A 22,212-nucleotide genomic window follows, 5' to 3' on the forward strand; every position below is an offset into this window, starting at 1 on the left:
TGGTCAGATAGTACAGCATACAAGGAGAAAACTAAGAACCCGTTCGTTGCATTGGCCGGCCCTTTTGGCTAGATAGGGCCTCTTGTGGTATACCCACAACCTAAATCCAGGCGCGAGAAACAGTCTTAGAGTTCTAAGTATGCCAAGAATTCAGTTTCCGAATACAATCTTTCAACATAGATCAATGTTATTGTATCATAAAGTACAAACTGCAGCAGAGAAAAGGGGCTTTGCTGTCATGCCTGGAGATGCATGCACAGACTGCAAGTTGATGTTGCAGACAAAAGATACATGAAAAAAGAAATTTTTATTGGTAAAAATATAGTAAAACTGAAAATAGGCTAAAATAGGAGTATCAAGAGAAAGTATTGACAAAATACAGCAACAAAACTGGTCTGTATTAGTCGCTGAAAGACAGCATCAAATAATTATGTAGTGGACGGTGTGACATCAGATTGGAATTACATGAATACTAAGATTCTTTAAGAGAAAATGGTTTTCTAAATGAGCTTGTGTCTACTTCAAGAGGAGTAACAAAGGGAAATGTTAATTTTGATGGAACAGCAGTGTTCAAGAGGAGTAACAAAGGGAAATGTTAATTTTGATGGAACAGCAGTGAGACAATCTAAAAAAAATAATACAAATGCCAATCTAAGAAATAAAAAATATAGTAAAACTGAAAATAGGCTAAAATAGGAGTATCAAGAGAAAGTGTTGACAAAATACAGCAGCAAAACTGGTCTGTATTAGTCGCTGAAAGACAGCATCAAATAATTATGTAGTGGACGGTGTGACATCAGATTGGAGTTACACGAATACTAAGATGTGGTGGACAAATCACTAAAGAGAAAGGAATACAGGTTAAGTACAAAAGAGAGAAATGTGTGATGTACAGGGAGAAGCAGAGGCTAAAAGGCAAGTGGAAAGGGCGATGAGAAGTTGGGAGGAATGAAATCAGAATCTAAATACAGCAGAGGGATTGAGAAAATAATCAGGATTGTAAATGGACGATACTAAAAGTATGGATAGAATGAATTCAAAAATTTCCGGAGGAATTAAATTAACTGAAGAATGAGAGAGATTAGCAACAGAAGAGTGTAAAAGAGATCATTTTGGAAATAAAAAAAAATGAGCTAACTAGAAAATAAAGACCTGAAATAAATAGACTAGACTAAATGAGAAGGAAAAAGTCTTACATTAATGGTATGCAAAGGAAATGGAGATCAGAAAGTATATTTTTGGAATAAGCGAACAAGACTAAATGAGTTGGAAAAAGTTTAACAATAATGGCATGCAATGAAAATGGGAACCAGAAAATTTAAAGACTTGAAATAAACTAGACAAGACTGAGTGAGTTGGAAAAAAGTCTTACATTAATGGTATGCAAAGGAAAAGGAGACCAGAAAATATAGACTTGAAATAAGTAGACAGGGCTAAATGAGATGGAAAAAGTCTTACACTAATGGTATGCAAAGGAAAATGAGACCAGAAAACATAGACTTAAAATAAGTAGACTGGGCTAAATGAGTTAGAAAAAGTCTTACATTAATGGTATGCAAGGGAAAGAGAGACCAGAAAATATAGACTTGAAATAAATAGACAAAGCTAAAGGAGTTGGAAAAAAGTCTTACATTAATGGTATGCAAAGGAAAACGAGCCCAGAAAACATAGACTTGAAATAAGTATACAAGACTAAATGAGTTGGAAAAAGCCTTACAATAATAGTATGTAACGGAAAAGACCAGAAAATATATTCCTGGAATAAGTAAACAAGACTAAATGAGTTGAAAAAGTCTAACATCAATGGCATGCAAAGAAAATGGGAACCAGAAAATTTAAAGACTTGAAATAAAGTAGACAAGACTGAATGAGTTGGAAAGTTTTACATTAATGGTATGCAATGGAAATGGCGATGAACTGCAAAGTGGAACTTCAATAACACTGCTTGAAAAATGGTATGCAAATAAAAGTCAGGAAAAAAGGCGTTGAACAAAAGCCCGAGAAAAATGGTAAAATTGACTAATGTGAGTTTGGCTACATGCTGGAGTTCCACTTTGAGTCACTATAATGAGACAACAAAAGTAAAAATAAAATAAAAGTAAGTAAAGGGTTAAGTTGGTGACACCAGTTTTAAGCTAAATCTAGAGTAAAGACAGGGCCTGGAGTATCAGATGAACTATAGACAGCTGTGTGAGATGTGGTGTTAAGAAGTTGAAATACATACCAAGACCTCAAATATGTAGAGGGCTTGAACTAAAGACAAGGAACGGTCTTTCATAAATTCAGAAAGGTATGGTAGTAATAGAAGGCCTAAAAGAATGAACTATGGACAGCTGTTGGTGTCCATCAAACATTAGCCCTAAGCCATTTACTGTTTACATTACTAGTGAAAAAAGCTATAAATGAATACTGAATGGGTGGCTCCTAGAACCTCTCTATATAGAACCTAGTGTTGATGAGATTCTGAGAAAACAGATCTTGAAATGAATATTATGTGGAAGATTGTAATGAATAAAGGACTACTGAAAAGCACAAAATATATTGACTGGAAAGGAAGCCAAGTGAAAAGTACCATGGGGATATTGACCTTGTGGCTATTATAGATAATGTGCAGTACTAAACGAAACAGATATTGTCACAATCCGTGTTCTGGATTACAAAAAGTATAAGCAATTCCTGGTGCACTAAATTATCACATCATCAAATAAGAAAGAAAATGAAATGAAGTTGCAATATATAGTCCCAAACAATACCATTATAAATACTGAGGTTCAAATCATATGAAAAAACCTAAGTACAGTTTTGATAATTACTAAAGTGTTGGTGCTATATTTCCTTTAGTCAGAGAGAAGTTATTATATTAAGATAAATTGACAATAATCTGGAGATTAAGGGCAAGGAAAATAGTTCAATAAGTAAATATGCGCAGGAAAACTAAATAAAACAAAAAGCAAGAAATCAAAATACCCACAGTGCGGAAACTAAGAGAATACAGCAGACCAATAACGCAAAAAGTAATAGAGTCAACTACAATGGGTTTCATTAACCACCACACACTGCCAATAAGGAAAAAGTGGCAGAATCAAGCACAATACAGTACAAGAAAATGACGTTGCATAAAGACAATCCAGTCGGATGAGAAACTGCTAACAGAAGCATGGGAAAATGAACAACTTCAATCTCCATATGAAAATTGATGGACCATTTATATGAAAATCCTACGCAATAATTTAGGAGACAAGAAACCCAAGAAATTATGCCAAAGACCTAGCAAAGATAGAATATTACGAAGACAATTGAGAGAATACTTTATGTAAGAGAATACAGCAGATCAACAAGGCAAAAAGTAATTAAGTTAACTTCAATGTATTTCAGTAACCACATCTCATTGCTAGTTACGAACCAGTAACAGAATCAGACAGGATACCGTACAAGAAAATGACGCATCAAGGCACAACTCAATCAGACGAGAAACTGCTAACAGAAGCATGGGAAAACGAGCAACTTCAATCTCCATATGAAAATTGCTGGATCATTTGTATGAAAATTCTATGCAATAATTTAGGAGACGGAAAAGCCAAGGAATTAGGTGAAGGACCTACCAAAGACAAAAAATGACTAAGAAAATTGAAATAATATTTTAAGTAAAGAGAAATGTAACAAAAAACCTGAGATTAAAAACGTATGATGAAAATGACAAGATATTGAAGGAAAACTACAAGAAAATGGCATATATAAACCCCTTGGTTTACAGAAATAAGAAGCAAGAATCTGTACCTGAATGAACTATGAAAATGCAAAGCCGTGCAGATGAGAAGAGTAAACATAAGTTTATAAAGCAAATTTTCAGAAATATAGAAACAAATTTTACAACCTGTGCAAGAAAGTGAAAGATACAAGAAACTACAACTGTAGATTCTATAAAAAGGCATCATAAAATAAACAAGTAGAATATTTAATAGTAATATTGTTCAATTCTTGGCTGCATGAGTAGAGTTAATCACTAAAACTAAAAGCAGCACACTATCTCATTAAGAATTATAAGGAAATGTGTTAGGTTATGAGACAAATATATTTATACAACATGAAATAAATACCTAACAACAGGAGTAAATACATTTGATTTTCAACTATCCTAGGAGACCCTAAAATGAATTTGTATGTTGATCAGTAAGGAAACAGGAACTGAACTGTAAAAGTGAGGAGGCAATAAGAAATCGGGGAGTTAAAGCATTTCATAAAAGGGGAGATAACTAGGCTACTAATAAATAAAATAGTACCATTATAATACAACCAGTAAATGCTTTCACTTGCTGCACAAAACTCGCAAAACTCATTGAAACAAAATCATGGAAAATGTCATGAAAAACAGATTTTTCAAAAGGGTGTGACTACAGAATGTTGAAATCTGTGGCCACAGAAAAGTGGAAACATTGTACTAAATATGAAGGTGTGAGATGTGGTGTTAAGAAGTTGAAATAAATAACAAGACCTCAAATATGTAGAGGTCTTGAACTAAAGACGAAGAACAGTCTGTCATAAATTTAGAAGGTATGGTAGTAATAGAAGGCCTAAAAGAAAGCCATAAATGAAGACTAATACCTGTTAGGAATTGAAAAAGAAAGAGTACAAGAAAAAGGTGTGTGGAGAGAGAAGATAAAAAACACAGAAATACTGCATCAGATATGGGTTATACAGATCTGAGCTTTAAAAAGGCAGTGGGATAAAGAATTACTTGATACCCCAATACAACAGAGAAAAGTGCTAATTCAATGGCATGACTTAAAATCCAAGAGCATTTGTGTTCCTGATTTACAGCAAGCCATTTAATCATTTGTGAAGTGGTATTTGAGGGAATGTAAAAGCTCAAAGCACTAAAAACATTTGTAATGGTCAGTGATGAACTTTCTGAAGCAGCCCCAACAAATATTAAGGGAACTAGTTAGATCACAATGATAGACAGGAGCAGAAAATACAAAGGTATGTCAATTATGGCAAATGTTTGGAAAACAAAAGGTTCAATGCAAACATGAATAGGAATCTTTATGGCATAAATGCTGATGACAGACAACAAAACCTGGAAGTCATAACTAGGTATAAATAAATGGAAAAAGATGGCTGAACAAATTTTTGCATAAAATTTTAGCAGTATATGTAAACATATGGGATATAGGAATAGGTGACTATTTTTACACTTTGGGGATATCTCACAATACTTAATATCATCTTTCCAAATTAAACAAATGCAATGAAAAAATTTACAAAGGTTTGATTCTACCATCAAATATTTACACTGATTATAACTGGATTCAGAATCTGTCTCTTAATACAGCATTAACATAAAAGGGGTTACATAACATCTTTGAGAGAGAGAGAGAGAGAGAGAGAGAGAGAGAGAGAGAGAGAGAGAGAGAGAGAGAGAGAGAGAGAGAGAGAGAGAGAGAGAGAGAGAGAGAGAGAGAGAGAAATTAATAAAACACCAAAAATATTTTATTCACCTTAAAATCTAAAGAAATAAAACTTATTCAAAGTTAAGTACAAAATAAAATTCACTCCAGTACTTTCTGGTCAAAAAATGGAATTAATTTTAACTGCATTATACCTTTTGAAAAGCTTTACAATAGGTTTTACATTTACTGTACATAACAGTTTATATTAAAAAACAAGAGCTTTTCAATAGCAAAATTAAAAATTAGAAAACCACGGCCAATCTGCCACATCTGTCAAAATAACAGAGCTTTATATGGCGAACGACGTTAGCCGCTCATAGAAATTGTGGGCCGTTCTACTGGTAACACCAAAGCCTTCGAGACTAAGACATTCAACAACACAGACCTATCTATCCACCATATTCAGTTCCCTCAATTTTGGGAGGTAGCCGACATAAAAAAAAAAAAAAAAAAAAAAAAAAAAAAAAAAAAAAAATGGGATTATTTTTTGCCTGATAAGGAACTCAGCCAAGTTTGACTGGTACTGCTAGGGTGCCAAAATCATCCCCTCCAATCTTCCACCACAAATGAAGGATCATAAAATAGGAGACTATGATTGATATGCTGAGTAAATACTAATGGAAGGTCCTTTAATATAAAGTTGGTAATACTGTACTATAGGCAAAACCTAAAAGGATACATAACTTTGTTTCCAAAAAGACCAAAGATTTTATTGAGTGATAATACTGAGAATATTTGCCCCCATTGTAAGTTTAATGATGTGTCATATCAAATTGCTGAGTCTTGCTATGTAGAAAGTTTGGTGAACAGCTTCACAGTGGTTGAAATTTAGTAGTATACTGGATTTAGGAGTCAAGATGCAAGACATGTGTTCAAATATAGCATTAATATATTAAGTAAAATAGGCTAAGATTTATTCATGAATAAATATAGATAAAAGATTTATGACCACAGAGTGACATTGGCAGATTATGGGCAGACGCAGCTGCGCATTCTGTAGTTGGACAGATAGGTGCGGATTTAGCTCCTATGCACGCAAGGCATTCTACATTAGCCCTTTCACCCCCAAAGGACGTACCGGTAAGTTCTTGCAAAACACTGTTAATTACATATTTTTACATATTTTTGATAATTTTATGAGAAACTTCAGGCATTTTCCAAAAGAATGAGACCAACCTGACCTCTCTAGGACAAAAAATTAAGCTTTTTAGAGCAATTTTAAAAAATTATATAGCAAAATGTGCTCAAAATTTAACCTTATGGTGGGGGTAAAAGGGTTAATGGGGTTTGTAGAACAAGCTAAAACAATTCAGCCCTCAAAATCCACATAAAATATCTTGTTAACTCGTTCATTTTACTTTATGAATTTGAAACAAAAATTAAAATATAAAATTGTATAGTAAAGTCTAGAGCTGAGAATTATATGATGAAAATGTTATTGCATTTGGCCTTTAATAATTTAAGCATTATCCCCACTTTTTTTTTGTCTGCTACCCCTCCAAATTGGAGGAAGTCCCTTGATAGATAGATAGATTATCACAGAGATGACCAGAACAAATTTTGGAAGATATAAAATACTGTACATGATTTAACATGGAATTACTAATTGATAAAAAATGATTTAAAACAAAAATTTGTTAGAGATAAAATACTGTAAATGATTTAACATGGAATTACCAATTGATAAAAAATAATTTAAAACAAAAATTGGAAGATATAATATACTGTAAATGATTTAACATGGAATTACTAATTGATAAAAAATTAACTAAAAAAAATCTTTACAGTAAAAAAGTTTTGTGATAAAAAAAAATTAATTAAATATGGATTCTAAAAACGTTAAAATCAAGGTGACGGGTTCAAAACTTCAGGAAAATTTCGATGTTGATCATGTCTTGAACTGTCCAGCAGAATACCATGCAAATGTCCCAAAAATTTTTCTTGCAGGGGAAATTTTTTTTTTTTTTCATCTTCTGTAACCTGAAATGAAATTCTAAATTAATTTCTAAGAACCTCAAATACACTATTTATATGAATAGCTTTGTAATTATTACTATGATTATCATCATTCGTTATATCAACCAGACCAGTCCGTTATGTTTCTCGGTGGCCAGAGAGGACTCAACAAGCAATGTTATCCCTTTTACCCCCAAAGGACGTACTGGTACGTTTCACAAAAGCCATCCCTTTACCCCCATGGACGTACCGGTACGTCCTTGCAAAATTATGCTATAAAATTCAGGCATTTTCCAAGAGAATGAGACCAACATGACCTCTCTATGACAAAAATTAAGGCTGTTAGAGCAATTTTAAAAAAATATACTGCAAAATGTGCTGGGAAAAAAATAGCCCCCTGAGGGTTAAGAGTTGGAAATTTCCAAATAGCCTGGGGGTAAACGGGTTAAGGAGATGAACCAAAATGGTGAACAACAACTTTTCAGAAAGTAACCAAAACAAGAGAGCACCATAACACTGTAGACTAATCCCTTGCCAAATTGTGATTCATATATCATTCCCCCAGTACAAAGCAGATTTATAAATACTACAAATTTTTAGTACTGTACTGTATTTGTATTTTTCCTAGCTATACAAACTTTTGTTTACTCGTATAGCAATTTTTTACGACCAGACAAAACAAAAAAGGGTATATAACTGATAACTATAATAAGTTACTAAGCAAATCCAATGTTGGGCAGTGCTATGCTATGCTGGGAGACAACCTTCCCTCTTCTCCTGGTCATTGCGTTAAGAGGCTGTCTCAAATCTATATCGCAGACTACTCTTTATATCGTGGGTTTCTGAGGGCCATTTTTGGCTTACAAAAGCTTAAAATGAGCCATTTCATGCCCTAAAAAAAGGTTTATATAGTCTTTTTTTGCTATACAAAAGAATAACATAGTCATTTTGTGGTTTATAAAGTTTAAATTGGTAATTTTTGGCCTAACAAAAAGCTTAAAATAAGTCCTTTTTGAGATTACAAAAGATTAAAATAATTATTCTTGGGCTTATAAAAGTTTAAAGCACATTTTGCAGTATATATTTTTTAAATTGCTCTAACAGCCTTAATTTTTGTCAGAGAGGGGTCAGGTATGTCTCATTCTCTTGGAAAATGCCTGAAGTTTCTCAAAAAAAATTGTCAAAAATATTAAAAAAAAAAAATTAAATAGCAGTTTTTTGCAAGGCTGTACCGGTACGTCCATGGGGGTAAAGGGATGAGTTTTGTGAAACGTACCAGTATGTCCTTTGGGGGTAAAAGGATTAATATCCCCACCTATTTCTCTCTCATGTATGTATATGCCTTTTATTATGCTGCACTGCACTTAACAGTCCAGAATAAAAATACAAGTCCTTTTTGGGATTATAAAAGATTAAAATAATTACTCTTGTATACCTTCGGGAAGAAATGCTTCTCTCGGTCTCGGCATTCAGATGCTACCGCTCAGCCTTGAGTCTCGCCTTTAGACTGAAAGGAGTCGATACTTCCTCCTCGTTGGAACTTCCTTAGCTCATACGTAGTTACGAGCTTACTTGTCCTCAGGAAGAGCTGAGACCTCCCCCTTGGAACATGGTTCAGGTCCTCAGGTCTCTGAAGGGTTGTAGTAAAAACAGGATACTGTCCTGTATGATAAAAATAAAAATAACAGTAAAACTGTCCTGTACAACGATGACGATGATGATAATATTAATACAGTAATAATAAAGCTAATGAGAACCATACCACACAAAAACTTTATTACCTAAACCTCCAAACTATTTAGTACTCGTCTATAATACCTATACTGTATAAAGATATTACTTATGAAAATCATTAAAAGAGGCTTTAAAATATACAGTATATGATTAAATATTTGATAATATAAAATGTACAATAAAAACTATTGTAATATAACAAATTTGGAAATAATTTGTATTTTTCCTAACAAATAAACCTGGAGCTATTTATAAGGTACTACTTTCGGCAACGCTGAAAACTAGCCAAGTCAATTTTAGTGAGGGATTATTACCCCCATCCGCTTGCTAGCGGGAGGATGTTGGGGAAGACTGGTTACTCCGCTCACTCAACCACTTTTGCTTTCTGGTAGGACTTCTAGGAGGACAGGGTGGCAGGCCAATTTGTATAAATAGCTCCAGGTTTGTGTTGGGAAAAAATACAAATTATTTCCAAACTTGTTATTTGTTCCGACACAGATACAAACCTTTGGTTCTACCAACTGGTCTTGGTCATGACCCGGGATTCCCTCTAATTGATCTTTGATCTAATTAGTACGAGCCCTACCCTCGCTAAAATCAAATTAGTTACAAGGTAACTCAATGACAGCAGCCTGCAAAAGCTTGTGTGAGAGACTTGTGGCTTGTCTTTACGTAAGAACTCGAGGATAAGCATGAGTTCTAAGACATATCCAATACCCTCCCTCACGAGGTATTGGTGACGTAACAAAGTATTTATTCATACTCAGGATGCACAAGGGAAATGAATCTTACCTGCAGAGGGGTGAGGTCAGCTGCGTTTCGGTCTTGCGGAGCTGTTTCCCCAGGGGGGGAGAAGGTGAAAGAAAGAAGGGAGCCAGACATTCTTTTAATTCACCCCAGACTATCCCAGGTAACTTCAGCCCTCAACCCTCTGCTACTTGTCCATCAAGGAGCCTGAGGCACTAGATCACTTGTTGTGCGGCCACCACAGGACCAACGGAAAAGTTTTCCATGCTCCTGTGGGTTACGTCTTTCAGGTAGTGGGCTGTGAAGGTCGTCTGACACTTCCACACGCCCGCTTGCAATACCTGTGCCACAGAAAATTCTTTCTGAACGCCAGTGATGTTGCAATGCCTCTGACGTCATGAGCTCTGGGTCGGTTGGACAGAGGAGGGTCTGGATATAGAGCGTATTCAATTACTTTCTTTATCCAGGAGGAAATAGTATTCGTCGTGACCCTCGTCTTGGACCTTCCCGATGCTGACAAAAAGTGCTTGTACACGGGGGCGAGCTTTTGCTGTTCTTTTTAAGTAACACCTCAGATTCCTTATTGGACATTGTAACAGTTGGTCTGGATCTTTGGTTACAAAACAAAGACACTCATCCAAAATGGGCCGAACCTGGAGTCCGGCACACCCGGATTTTGAGTCTTAGCTACAAACTCAGGGACGTAGTTGAGGATTACTTCCCCCCGTCTCCTAGAGTGGGAGACATCAGCAGATAGACCATGAAGTTCGCTGATTCTCTTGGCCAAAGCCAGAGTGAGCATGAACACAGTCTTCCACGTGACGTGGGGATTGGAGGCCTGGTGTAATGGTTCATAGGGGAAGCCCTTCAGAGACCTGAGGACCCCAATCATGTTCCAAGGGGGAGGTCTTAGCTCTGCCTGGGGACAAGTAAGCTCATAACTGCGTATGAGCAAAAAACGCTCCAACGAGGAGGAAATATCGACTCCTTTCAGTCTAAAGGTGAGACTCAAGGCTGCGTGGTAGCATCTGACTGCCGAGACCGAGAGAAGCATTTCTTCCTGTAGGTATAGAAGAAACTCCGCTTTAGTTGGAACAGAGGCATCGAGGGGAGAGATACCCCTTCCCCGACACCAACCACAGAAAACTGACTACTTCACCTGGTAGACTGCCTCTGTGGATCTCCTGAGGTGTCCAGCCATTCTTTTTGAAACCGGTTGCGAAAACCCTCTCTGTGTGAGGATGTGCTGGATAGTCTCCAGGCGTGAAGTCGAAGCGAAGCTATGGCTTTGTGGAAGATGTTGGCATGTGGTTGTTTGAGGTGATCTTGCTATGGAGGGAGCTCCCTCGGGATCTCCGTGAGGAGATGCAGAAGGTCCGGGAACCATTCTCCGTGATGCCATAGCAGAGCTATGAGGGTCATTTGCAAGTTGTTGCTTGCTCGTACCTGGTTGAGGACTTTTCTCATCAGACAGAACGGGGGAAACGCGTAAGCGTCCAGGTTTATCCACCGTAGTTGGAAAGCCTCTTGCCAAAGAGCTTGGGGATTCGGGACTGGGGAGCAGTACAACGGGAGCCTGAAACTCAGGGCCATTGCGAACAGATCCACAGTCGGGGAACCCCACAAAATCAGGACTTTATTGGCTATCAGAGGATTCAAAGACCACTCGGTGCCAACTATCTGAGTCTCTCCTCTCAGCTTGTCCGCTAGCACATTCCGCTTGCCCGGAATGAAGAGAGCTGATAGAGTCACAGAGTTGTCCTCTGCCCATCTAAGTATCTCTACTGCAAGAAGGCACAGCTGCAGCGAAAAGGTTCCGCCCTGTTTGCTTAGATAAGCTATTACCATGGGGTTGTCGCTCATCAACACCATGGAGTGCCCCGCCAGGACCTGGTGGAACTTTTTGAGGGCCAGAAAGGCTGCCCTCATCTCTAAGAGATTTATGTGCTGATATCTTTCTGATTCAGACCATTGGCCGCAGATGTAATGGTGCAGCACGTGAGCCCCCCACCCTTCTTTTGATGCATCCAAAAAAAAGCGTCAATTCCGGGGGAGACGAGAAGATCGACCCCTTTGCAGAGGTTCGGCTCAACAAGCCACCATCTGAGGTCCGACTGTTCCTCTAGCCCAGTGGTTCTCAAACTATGGGTCGCGACCCAAAGTTGGGTCGCGAGATCAATTTTGATGGGTCGCAGGGACACAGGAACATTATCATTGACAAACTGGTAAACGAGAAGCAGCACCATGGATCCCATTAATTTAGTTTTGTGGATGAAAAACAGTGCCATGAATTCTATTAATTTAGCTTTGTGAATTAAAAGCAGTGCCATATATTCTATTAATTTAGTTTTGTGAATTAAAAGCAGTGCCATAGATTCTATTAATTTAGTTTTGTGAATTAAAAGCAGTGCCATAGATTCTATTAATTTAGTTTTGTGAATTAAAAGCAGTGCCATGGATTCTATTAATATAGTTTTGGGAACGAAAAGCAGTGCCATGAATCCTGTTCGTTTAGTTTTGTGAAAAGGAAAAGCAGTGCCATAAATCCCACTAGTTTAGTTTTGTGAATGAAAAGCTGTACACATTATTTTTTTTCCAAAATAAAGTGTATATATCATTGCATGTTTTCTTTCTCTTCACTTTACTCTGGGTCACGAAGGAATGAAATGTTTCAAATAGGGTCACTCATGAAAAAGTTTGAGAACCACTGCTCTAGCCCTATGCGGACTAGGTGATCCCGGGAATCGGAGTGTTGGTTCCACTGGGATTTTAGTCGCCACTGGAGGTATCTCATCCTGAGGCGACTGTTAGGGACCAGTCGGGTCAGGGAAGAGAGGTGACCGAGAAGGCAAAGCCAATACTGCGCCCGGAGCTCTTCCCAGCTGAGGAAGACCTGTGCTATCTTCCTCAATCTCTAGATCCTTTCGTCTGATGGAAACGCTTTGTGCCTTAGTGTGTCTAATCGCATGCCTAGGTACACCAGTTCTTGAGAGGGGAGAAGGCGAGACTTCTCGAGGTTTACCACGATCCCCAGATCCTGGCAAAACCTTAGAAGCTCGTCTAGGCGGCGGAGAAGGACCGCCTATGAGTCTGCCAGAATCAGCCAGTCGCCCAAGTACCCTGAACTGGTAATGCTTCTGATTAAACATGAATCTCAGACACTTCCTGGAAGACGGGTGAATTGGGATCTGGAAGTAAGCGTCCTTTAGATCTAGAATGCACACAAAGTCCTGATGTCTTATCGCCTGTCTGACTGTGTCGGTCGTCTCAATCCTGAAAGGTGTCTGTTCGACAAACCTGTTCAAGACCGAGAAGTCAATGACTGGTCTCCCGTCTCCAGACGCCTTTTTCACAAGAAAGAGTCGACTGTAAAAGCCTGGGGACCTGTCGCGGACCTCCTGGAGAGCGTCCTTCTCCAACATGGACTGGACTTCTGCCCTTAGGGCAAACTCCTGTGCGGATCCCTTCACACAGGAGTTCGATGGAATCGGCACTCGAGTCAGTGGAGGGAGAGAGAGCGTGAACGGGATACGATACCCTGAACGAATCACCTCGACCGTCCAGGGTTCGACCCCGTGGTGAAGACACCTCTGCCAGCAGCTTTGCAGGCATCCCACTCCAGGTGGGCAAATGGGAGGATTACCTGTCCTAATGGGACCGGCCTCGGCCAGATCCCTTCTTACCCTTTCCTCCAAGAAAGGACATTTTGCTGTGAAAGGCCTGCTTCACACACTTTTTACCCGGCTGTTTTGGGCCTCCAGCTCTTTTCGGTTGCAGGTTTTGCTGTGCTTTCCGCTGTGGCTGAGAGGGGTAACGTCTAGCTGTTAAGACCTTTTAGTTGAGGGAGTCCTAGTTGGACTTCCTCCACCTCTCTGCCACCCGCTCGACATCCTCGGGATGGAACAAAGAGTTGCCCTCGAAAGGAGCATTTCTGTCTCGCTACTTCGGCGTGAAGATGTCTATGGAACTTGCCCCATCTCTCCTCTTCAGGATAGTGTTGGTCAAAAGGTCCACTACCTGATGGGAGAGGAATTCGATGGCGCGAGTGCCAGACAATAGGAAAGTCTCCAAAGACTTCCTGGAGGACTCCCGAGACAGGTCCTTAGACTGCATCAGTTGTCCTAAGGATCCAAACCAGAAGTCCAGCCATGATGCAGCCTGCATGGCGTACTTCGCCACTTCTGGTTCAGGCTTTCAGAGGCCGAAAAGGAGACTGGAAGTCCCGTAAGTTTTTCGAAGGGTGTGGCCTTCGAAAGTGCCTCCATAGTGGTCGAGAGACAGCGTTGGAAGAGATTCCCCGAGGATCTCGTAGTACCTCTTCTGAAACACATACTGAGGTAGGAGCTTGGAGGAAGAGCTGGAGAGGAGAGAGGAGGTGGAACCAGATGCCTGGGATACTGCCTTCTGTTTTTCACTCTTCAACCCCTTTGACCAGGGCAAAGCTGCACTGGTCCTCTGAGGTTTCTGAGTGCTGTAGAAATGGTCAAGGACAGTTACTTTTCCATCCAGAGGGGCTGCCGATGGATCTGGTTGTCCACTGATGGAACGGATCCAGGCTAGGACCTGCCAGAGGGCATGTTCTGTCTCCTTCCTCTCATCCTACGTAAGCTTAGGGTTAACGGCTGCTGGCAGAGCGTCGTCCTCGAGATCGCTCTGCCCTTCCACGTCCGAGCTCTCAACCATAGGAGCCTGGAGTGGGTCGAAGTCGTCAACTGGATAGACTGGGGATAGGGAGACTGGCGAGGAGGTTCTCGCTTCCGGCTGCCTGGGAGGCTGTGAGGAAGGAAGCCTGGCCGAGGATTTGAGGATGGTGAACAAATCCTTCGGTTCCCTCCCACGAGTCCGGAAGTTCTCTGTCCCCAAGGGCCTAGAGGGCTCCGTCGGCTTACGGGTGGAATGTAAGTCCGTTGCTGTATGGGGTAGCCCTGTCCGGTTGCAGGTCGCGCTTCCTTAGGCACTATCTCGACTGGTGAGGGACAGAAGGAGTCGCCATAGGAAATAACCCTATCCTCCTTGGAGGGGCGAAGGATGAATCCATTTCCTTTTCCCCTTTGGTCTGGCCTGTGGCGTCTTGAACTGCTGGGGGCTACCCTGAGGTTCTTGCCAAATCTCCTCCAGAGGTCTTTTGCGAGGGGATGACTGTTTCCCCTTGCCAGAAGGACCAGCATGTGCAGAATCTTCTGAACTCCTAGGGCAGAGGGAGGAGAGGACCCTGGGAAGAGAGGAGGTGATATGGGGATCCTAAGTGTGTTACCTAAGGACTGGAGCGGGGAACGACTCCTTTCATTGCTTGGTACATTACAATGAATAAGGCGCTAAGCCACAGGGGGTCACGGGCTCCAGAGGAACTAAGGGGGAGGTCCTTATGAAGGCACTGCTGCCTGGGTTTAGGAACCTGGGCAGGTTTCCTAACCCTCTCGTCTGAGGGAGGCTTCCCTACAGGAAAGATTGGCACAGGCCTACCCTTAGGGATAGGATCTGGGCTCGGTCGCACAGGCGACTGTTGTCTCTGTTGAGGCCTAAGAGGATTGAGAGGCTGATTGTGAGTGCCAAACTGTTGGTAGGAGGAAGGGTGCTTGTGTGCACGCCCTTCCTGATTGCGCGCACCTTGTACCTTCTTTGCGCTTGTGGCGCGGCACAGAATGTTCGCACATATGGCGCGCCATATGCGCTCGAGAGCTCTCAGGTTGGTGAGAGAACTCACTGCTATGCTCACCCGAAGGTTCGCGATAGCTTGTGTGAGCGCAAACGATCGACATAACGAGTTTGAAAAATCTGTCATAAAAAGATTGACCATGGTTACGAGAACTCGAAATTTCAGTGTGAACTGTGTAGCGCGAACCCCAAGGATCAACGCAACGAGAAACCGAAGTTTCTCTGTCACGAGACCCCGGAGGGTCAACGTGACTAAGGGTACGAGGGACCAAAGGCCCAACGTGGCCTGTGTTGCGAGACCCCGAAGAGTCAGCGCAATGAGAAACCGAAGTTTCCCAGTCACGAAACACCGAAGTGTTAGCGTGACTATAAAGTTACGAGAGCCCAAAGGTTCAGCGTAACTCAGGTTACAAGACCCCGAAGGGTCAACGTAACGAGGAACCGAGGTTCATCTGTCACGAGACCCTGAAGGGTCAGTGTGGCTGACGGCACGAGACCCCCGAAGGGTCAGTGTGACTGACGGCACAAGAACCCGGAGGTTCAACGTTAGCATCGTTACGAGAGCCCGAAGGTTTATTGCGATGGAGACCGGAAGGACTCCTGCTGTCATGAGAACCCGCAGAATCAACATGACGAGAGCCCGAAGGCTCACAATCATGCCAGCCCAAAGGGTGATTGTCACGAGACCCCGAAGAGTCAACGTGAGGAGAACCAGCAGGTTCAAAAAGAAGTCTCCTCACAGCACGAGGAGGAGAACGTCCGGGGTGGAGAGGGGTTACCCACCCCTCCACTCTACGAACATCCGGAGAGGAACATTCAACAGACTCTGCCCGAGGAGGAGACTGATCGAGGTCTGCATATAATTCCTCCGCAGGGGAGGAGAGTTCACCAGGAGGAGGACTACGCTTATAACAAGGTTCTCGTTCCGCCCCTGGAGGAGAACCAAAAGCGTAAGGAGATTGCCGATGTAAAGAGGCAATATTCTCTTGCGAACGAGAGATATGTTCCCCCGAAGAGGAAGCTTGCTTTGGAGAGAGCCCTGCCACCGCCCCTGGTGGGTTAGCTAACTCCTCGGCGTCAGAACCAAACTCTCGGCCTGACCGACGGGCAACAATGCCTGCACCCACAAGAGGAGGATCAACCTCCGCAGAGGAAAGAGATGACTGCCTTCTCTCTGCCCCCCTTCGGAGGAGTTCGAGGAGAACTTCCTTCGAAGGGAGGCCATCGACGCCCAGCGATGGCCACAAAGACACAAGCCCTGCGCTACTGCTCGGCCGTGCCCTGGAAGGGCCTGGTCGAGAATTAGCTTCAGGCAGACTTGGGCGTAGAGGAAGCAGAAGCTCCCGATTCCTTCGATTTTGAGAAGACCCCGAAAGTAAAGATTCGTGCTTAGACTTCTTCTTACATGCAAACCTCTCCAACTGGGAGGCAGGCCACTCCCTGCACTCGGAACAGGTGTTGTCCCGCGAACACTACGTCCCCAGCAAGCCAGGCATAAAGGGTAAGGGTCAGTCTCCACGGACCACATGAAGGTACAGTAGACCCCCGGGATACGGCGTCCCCAGCTTACTCTTTTTTCACATTACAGTGTGGACTACGATGTTTTTTCGTCCCATCGTTACGACATTTTTTCCCACCTTACGGCATCGAATTCCAAAACTCAAACTTGGCGGTTTTTACACGTACGACTGCGCGAGTCACTAGCCTACCACCACGCTCATACTTCGCTAAGAAACTGGTCTGCTATTGGTCGGAGCCACTAAAATGCCGATACGCTATTGGCCGAAATCCCTCTCACAATGCCTGAGAGAGATGCTGCCTCTCTCTCTTTGTTATATGCGCACTCAGTTCAGAATCTCGTGCGTTTCATAAAGACTTGATCTCGTGTAAGTGCTTGCGATATCGTATTTTTTGTGCATTTTAGTGCTTAATTCTAACTTTTAATTCGTTAGCCATGGGTCACAAGATTGCTAGTGATGTTAAAGGGAGAAGTAAGAAGATAATTACTATGGAAACGAAGCTGGAGATAATAAAGAAATACGAAGAAGGCATGCGCATCGTTACCCTCGCTAGTATGTATGGCCGTAACCAGTCTACGATTGGTACAATTATCAAGAACAAGGAAGCCATTAAAGCAAGTAAGTCTTCTAAAGGCATAACTGTCCTTGCCAGTGGAAGGACCTCAATCAACGACGAGATGGAGAGACTCCTTCTACTATGGATTAAAGAGAAGGAAATCGCTGGTGATACGCTCATGCAATCTGTAATTTCGCACAAGGCGAGCGCCATCTTCAATCTCGTGGAAGCCCAGAGAGACGGCGGAGACGAAGGAACGTCGCAGCAAGCCCCAAGAGTTCAAGGCTTCTCACGAGTGGTTTGATCGTTTTAGGAAGAGGACTGGTATTCGCTCAGTCATCAGGCATGGAGAGGCAGCCAGTTCTGACAAGAAAGCAGCAGAAGAATTCCTCAAGAAGTTTGAGAAAGTAATTTTCAGAGAAGGCTACATTCCTCAGCAAGTGTTTAACTGTGATGAAACTGGCCTTTTCTGGAAGAAAATGCCCAGTCGTACATATATCATAGCAGAAAAGAAACTTCCTGGCCATAAACCGATGAAGGACAGACTTACGCTCGCATTTTGTGCAAATGCCAGTGGGGACTTGAAAATTAAGCCCCCACTGGTATACCACTCAGAGAATCCTCGTGCCTTCAAGGCACAAAATATCACGAAGGAGAAGCTCACGGTATTTTGGAAGTCTAATGCCAATGCCTGGGTCATGAGGACCATATTTATAGTGGATAAAAGTCTGCTTCGGTCCTGCTGTCAAGAACTTTTTAGAAGAGAACAATCTCCCGCTCCTGGTACTGGACAATGCCCCTGCTCACCCTCCTGGCCTTGAGGACATCATTCATCCTGACTTCTCCATCAAGGTTTTCTATCTGCCACCAAACACCACTCCTCTCCTCCAGCCTATGGACCAGCAAGTGATTGCCAACTTTAAGAAGCTTTACACGAAGTATCTGCTCAAAAGATGCTTCGAAGTGACCGAAAGCACTCAACTCACCCTCCGTGAATTTTGGAAGGGGCATTTTGACATCGTTCAATGCCTGAAGATGATCAACAAAGCTTGAAATGAGGTTTCACGGCACACCTTGAACTCCTCAAGGAAGAAACTGTGGCCAGCTGCTGTGGCAGAACGAGACTTTGAAGGTTTCGATCCCTCAACCGAAGACAAGGCTGTTGATGATCCTGCCCCTGAGAGTGATGTTGAGGAAATAATTTCAATCGGGAGGTCCATGGGGCTTGTTGTCGATGAGGATGACGTCAATAACCATATTGAGGAGCACAGGGTGGAGCTTACGACTGAAGACTTGAAGGAGTTGGAGGCAATGCAGTTGACCATCATTCAAGAAGAGCACAGCTCTAGTGGTGGTGAGGAGGGGAGGGGGGGGGGGCTGAAGAAACGACATCCGCAGAAATAAGGGAACCTGCTATCGGTTAGTATGAAAACCTTACGAGTTTCATTGGAAAAAAAAAAACACCCAGAAAAACTTCACACAGGTCGTCATATGGAGTGTGTTAATGACAAGTGTAAAAGTCATTTTAGAAATATGTTGAGGAATCGTCAGAAACAGGCTTCTTTGGAAAGATATTTCTCCAAAAGAGAAGTGTCAGAAAGCAAAGATGATAGTAGTGATTCTATTAAAAAAGAAAAAAAAATGTAATTTTTTAAGTTCTAAAAAAAAAATGAAAAAAAATTTCAAAAGACAAAAACAATAAAGAAAAGCATTTTTAATTCTAAGTGTTTAATAGTAAGAATAAATTTATAATTAAGTGTACATAACATAATTAGCATCGATACGTTTTTATATCTACCGTCTCCTCCCCCCTCTGCCTCCACCCACTAACCAGCTCAAGTCACGTCACTCCAAAGGCAAATAAAATTTAATTTTTCCTTTACAGTAAAGTACAGTATATAATTTTTATTTATACCTGTAATGTTATTTAATTATATACTGTACAGTACATGTACAATATATATAAGTAAACTGTAGTACAGTGCTTACTATACTCTTTTGTTATGTACTAATTTTCAAGGTTTTTACCTGGGGTTTTGCACGCATTAATTTTTCTATTGCCCGCCACACGACATTTTCACCATACGATACCAACTCCGGAACGGATTAATGTCGTATGGCAGGGGCCTACTGTACCGCAGTGGCGGCCCTCAATACTTGGACATGTCCGCATAGCGGGACAATAACCAAACACACACCAAAGAAAAAGGAATAGTAATAAAGTCAAGGCAGTTTGTTTTAACGGGAGAGAGAGACGGTACGTTTGCACTCTACCGAGCCGAAAGTAAAAGTGGTTACTCAACCGACAGGTGTGAGTGAGCGGGATAGCCAGTCTAGTGTATGATTATACAGTAAATAAAAATTTCTCAGGTATAATTTATATAAAATATCTGATAAATCGCTTATTTATTCCGGTAAAATTGTATGCTTCTTTTTTAGGAGAAATTCCTACCAATATATATCATTAAAGGATATTAGATACATGCAACTCAACAGGAGAGAATGTGTATCAATGGAAAACCAAGACAAACTTACCAAATGATATGACCAATCCCAGAAACTTTGGCATGTCCAACATACATTCCACATGATGTGCCCAGTCCACTACACTTTTCACTATTCCTGAAGCAAATTCAATCCACAATGCTCCAAACCTAGAGGGAGAGTTAATAGAGTTTAGTGGAGCAAGGAGTACAGGCATGTCATATTCGAACTCATTGGGTACAGAGAAAAAAGGGAGGAGATATGGATGGCTAGTAGCTAGGGAACTATCCCAAAAATTCTAAAATGTTCTGAATCCAGTGGTTATGCCACCTCACAACTCCTAATTAGAATAAATAAGGTGTGTTCCACACATGAACAAATCACAAATAATATTAATAAATAAACAAGATAACAAAAAGGATAAAAAAATTGGTTTAAAAAAAATTAATGATGCAAATCTCTTGAAGAAAGGAAGGTGGAACGACATTGATAAAATAAAGACGAGCACACGTTATCTTATGGTAAAAGGAGAATTCCAGCCGTAAGAAGAAAAGGATGGAAATATCAATGTGGGTGGCACGGAAAAAGAGGAACATACCTTGTGAGAGGAATATAACCTAAAACTTATCACAGCAGAGGAAACCAAAGTGCTGGAGTAGAAAAAAAGAAGAGGGAAGACTTACGTAACGACTGAAAAGGAAAACGTATGCAACAAATGATAATACAGAAATTACTGGTATACTAGAAGAGGTGGAAAGGATGAGGAGATAAAGGCAGAAAAGCAGTAAAAAATGAACATGAAATCAATACAAGAAAATAATAAATAACTCTTCTAAAGAGGTTAGTGAATTTCCTTAAATGGTTGATGTTACTGCCCTGGAATCTTCAGGACTGACAAAAAATTTGCTAAGACCAGCTGGAGAACCAGTCTGGAAAAAGATCAAAATAAACTAGAGCATCATGAGGGAAAAGATAGGAGCATAAACATGACAAATTTGGAAATAATTTGTGTTTTCCTAACTATTCAAACATCGAGCTCTTTCTACAGGATATCATATTGATGAAAGCTGAAACTAGCCAAAAGACTTTATAGCGAGGTATAGCTACTCTCTGTTAACTACCAGGGTGGTAGCGACGGGTAAACCAGCCACCACGCTCACACAGCCGAAGCTTGCTGACGTCAACTGAATGTTGGGTGATCAGTGAAACGGTTAGATGGGCTAAAAGGAGGAAACATTTAGAATCCCTCTCTCACACTGCCGACAAACTGGAATTAGGTATCAGTGAATGAAAGCTCGTGTCCAACTGAATGCCAAGCTGATCGGGCAGTGATGAAAACCTAAAGAACTAAGCATTTCCACACCAAATACAGGTAGTTCTTGACTTACGACCTATGCGACTTATGACAGTTCGACTTTATATATTTTTTCTTCGGGGTGATGAAGTCAAGTCTATCAGAAATAGTACGGTAATGGCAAAAATATTTCCTTGGAAACAATCTTTTTTCTTGTATAAAATTAAACTGATTTTTTTTCTTGTATAAAATTAAACTGATTTATCTTGGTAAATTAGTATTTTCTTTTATTGATAATACAGTCAAACCTCAAGCTACGAAAGAATCGGCTTACAAAATTTTTACTTTACACGACTCAGGTCACGAAAAATGTTTCGGTAAACGAAAGGTGGTACAGAGCGGGAGCCCGACCGTATTCGAGACGGAATTTAAAATTTGCGCGACGCCAGCCAGTAAACTTGCTACCATCCTCCTGCGTTCCCATTGGTTATCTCTCTACTTGGATACTAGTTACCACCATGAGATCCTGCTCTCCTATTGGTCGGCATCTATGGTACTGTATCCCATTGTGCATCTACGCATTGGCGTTCCTGTCTTTTCATTCCGGTAGCGGTATCGTGCGCATTGACTTAATGTTTGTGATTTGGGTTTTGTAACAATTTTACAGTATGTACTGTTATCGTGTGTGATACTTGCAATACATTATTAGCCATGGGTCCCAAGAAAGTCGCTGATGCCAAGGGAAAGAAGAGGACGATGCTTTCCATGGAGATGAGGATGGAAATAATCAAGAAATACGAGGCTGGCCTGCGGTCA

General features: G+C 41.1%; 1 long non-coding RNA gene across 1 annotated transcript; it reads right to left on the reverse strand.

Moving 5' to 3' along the window:
* Positions 1-709: 709 nt before the first annotated feature.
* LOC137637154 (uncharacterized) lies at positions 710-21,117 on the reverse strand. The gene is made up of 3 exons (XR_011043421.1): positions 20,154-21,117; positions 8,842-9,068; positions 710-7,430 (listed from the first exon to the last, which is right to left on the reverse strand). It is a non-coding gene; the product is annotated as an uncharacterized lncRNA (long non-coding RNA).
* Positions 21,118-22,212: the final 1,095 nt, after the last annotated feature.

This window comes from Palaemon carinicauda, unplaced genomic scaffold (genome assembly GCF_036898095.1).
Source record: "Palaemon carinicauda isolate YSFRI2023 unplaced genomic scaffold, ASM3689809v2 scaffold56, whole genome shotgun sequence".
In the NCBI taxonomy this organism is placed as follows: domain Eukaryota; kingdom Metazoa; phylum Arthropoda; class Malacostraca; order Decapoda; family Palaemonidae; genus Palaemon; species Palaemon carinicauda.